This window comes from Aegilops tauschii, chromosome 7 (genome assembly GCF_002575655.3).
Source record: "Aegilops tauschii subsp. strangulata cultivar AL8/78 chromosome 7, Aet v6.0, whole genome shotgun sequence".
Classification (NCBI taxonomy): Eukaryota; Viridiplantae; Streptophyta; class Magnoliopsida; order Poales; family Poaceae; genus Aegilops; species Aegilops tauschii.
The window spans coordinates 247912144-247915631 of NC_053041.3; positions in this window are offsets into that span (position 1 = coordinate 247912144).

Genomic DNA, 3488 nt, shown 5'->3' on the forward strand with positions numbered 1-3488 from the left:
CCCCAAGCTTAGGCTCTTATTACTCCTCATTCCTTCATCCATCATAAAATCACCCAAAACTTGAAAACTTCAATCACACAAAACTCAACAAAACCTTCGTGAGATCCGTTAGTATAAGAAAACAAATCACTACTATAAGTACTGTTGAAAACCTATTCATATTTTATTCTTGCAATATATCTACTGTATTCCAAGTTTTCTATGGCAAAAACTCTTCAAAGGAAACCATAGAATCATCAAAACAAGCACACAACGCAAAGAAAACAGAATCTGTCAAAAACAGAACAATCTGTAGCAAGCTGAATATTTCGAATACTTATGTAACTCCCAAAATTCTGAAAAATTATGACCACATGGTAAATTTGTATATTAATCTTCTGCAAAAATAATTGGTATTTTATCACGCTTCTGTTAAAAATGATAATTATTTTCGTGAGCACAAAAGTTTCTGTTTTTCAGCAAGATCAAATCAACTATCATCCAACATGATCCCAAAAACTTTGCTTGGCACAAACTCTAATTAAGACACAAAAAACACAATTATAACAGTATAATAATTGTGCAAACACTAAAGAACATAAATCAAAAGACAAAAATAAATTTTATTCATTGGGTTGCCTCCCAACAAGCGCTATCGTTTTACGCCCCTAGCTAGGCATAAAGCAAGGATCTAAGTGGTGTCATCTTTGTTTCTAGATCCATAAGATGCCCTCATGATTGATTCATATAGTGTCCTAATTCTTGTTCTAGGGAAGTGTTCCATACCCTTCCTTAGTGGAAATTGAAATTTAATATTGCCTTCTTTCATATCAATCATGGCACCAATAGTGCGTAAAAATGGTCTACCAAGAATAATTGGACAAGACGGATTGCAATCAATATCAAGAACAATAAAATCTATGGGCACATAATTCCTATTTGCAATAATAAGAACATAATTAATTCTTCCCATAGGCTTTTTAATAGTAGAATCCGCCAAGTGCAAATTTAAAGAACATTCTTCGATATCGGTAAGACCAAGCACATCACATAAAGATTTCGGAATTGTAGAAACACTAGCACCAAAGTCACATAAAGAAAAACACTCATAATTTTTTATCTTGACTTTGATAGTAGGTTCCCACCATCATGTAATTTTCTAGGAGTTGAAACTTCTAATTCCAGTTTTTCTTCCAAAGCTTTCATCAAACCATCAACAATATGTTTAGTAAAAGCTTTATTTTGTTCATAAGCATGGGGTGAATTTATCATGGATTGCAACAAAGAAATACAATCAATCAAAGAGAAACTATCATAATTAAAGTCTTTGTAATCCAAAAGATTGGGCACATCACTTGTAGCGACCAGACCTCAAATGGTCTGTGCTGCTGTGCACCAGTGTCATCCCTGGATCAGTAATGCTGACACGCACAGTACAAATGGAGGATTTATAACAGAGTAGCAATCACACACTTATTACATCGAATATCTCCAAAGAGAATAAGTATGATAAATATGGCTTAAGGCCATCTAAAAATGATAACAGCGGAAGACTTGGAAGATAAGTGAGTCCATCAACTCCAAGGGCATCACTGAGTATAAGGCCACGACCTAAGGCACCTTACTCGTCGCCTGAAAAGTCTGCAACATGAAACGTTGCAGCCCGAAAACGGGTCAGCACATGGAATATGCTGGCAAAATAACACATAGAGAATAATGAACATAGTAATGCTATACTACATGCATATATGGCTTGGTGGAAAGCTCTATGGTTACAGTTTTGCGAAAAGCCAATTTTTCCCTACTGCAAAGGAATAAATTTTATTTAACTATCATGGTGGTTGTTAAACATTGAGATGGTTGACAACATCTCAATCCCAATTAAGTATCATCATTAACCCAACAAAATTAATTAAAGTAACATGGTGATGAGATTCACATGATAATCCAGGTACTAGATACTCAAGTTGTCCATAACCGGGGACACGGCTAACCATGATTAGTTTGTACACTCTGCAGAGGTTTGTGCACTTTTCCCCACAAGACTCGATCTCCTCCGTTGAATTACTCGCACTACATGGTGTTTGAGTAACGGATGACCGAGACACAGTCTTTCAGAAGTGTTTGCACCTTACGTATGGGTAGACAGTTACACCTACTTTCCCCTACATCTGCTAGTCTACCACTGTAAGAGTTCACACAACTTAATCAACTATGCTCGAGCCCATAATAGCTTGCGGCTGCACACGGAAGTTTCTAGCATGAATAATCTCACGATCCCTTTGAACCTGGGTGGTGGTCCAAAAGAAAAACAGGCAATCCTGGAATACCCAGGTACCTCAATCCACCCAGATGTGAGTTTTAGTTGCCACCTTAGGTAAACCATTAATTAACAATCTCACATCTGTCATGAATATCTCTCAGACCCAATCCACGTCTACGAGCATAGCATGGCAATATAATAGCAACGTAGAAGTAACTCCCAAGGGTTTGATAAATAAAACAGGTAATAGGTACTACCTCAACTACTTCCCAATACCCACAATTTAGTTAGATCCTAACCATGCAATATTTGAGGATTGATCTAATGCAATAAAAACTGGGTATGGAAAGGTATGATCAAAGTGTTACTTGCCTTACTGATGATCCGCGAAACCTAGCGATTCGAAATAACAAGCGGCGCACTCCGGGTACTCTATCGCAAACAAACAAGCAAACAATAAGTACTCATCTAATGCACAGGTAAAACTCGAATGAAAGATCCAACCAGAAAGTTCAACTTAAGAACTCTGGTTTGCAAAAAGAATCAACTCGAACGAAGCAACGAAAGTCAAACGGCGAAAGAAACAAGCTTCGTTTACTAATCTGGATCTAGGTCAAATTTTACAGTAGCAAAAACTTGTTTGTGTAGGTTAAATGGAAAGAGAATTTCGAGACGAAACTCTAGGCGCTTGAATCGCCTGATTCCGATAAACGAGCGAAAAGTTAAACAAAAACGAAGATCCGATCAGAAATCGAGATCTGAAATAATCGCGGAAAAATCGACGAAAAAGAAAAAATGACGAATGGTTAAAGAACGGACGTTCGTTAACAGAGAAAATCCGACGAACACGTTCGTTAAAACGAACGGGTCGGTGAACGTTCACTAAATAATAAAACCGAAGAAAATAAACCGATCTAGGATTTTTGAAAAAAAGACGAACGGTTTTTTTTTAAACCGGCAAACGGCGGCGGCAGCTCGGTACCTCGTCGGGACGGGGCTCCGGCGGGGTCGGCGGGCTCCGGCGGCGTGGCTTGGGGCGGTGGGGGCTCGGGCGGGGCTCGGGGTGGCGAGGGGGTGGCGTGGGGCGGCGAACGGCGGCGGGGCTCCGGCTCCGGCGGGGCTCGGCTCGGGGCGGCGGCGCTATATAAGGAGGGGGGGCTGCTTGGGGAAGGGGTAAGGCGGCGCCGGCGGCTCCCATGCTCGGGGCGGACTCGGGCGGCGGCGGCGCGTACGCGCGGAGGAGACG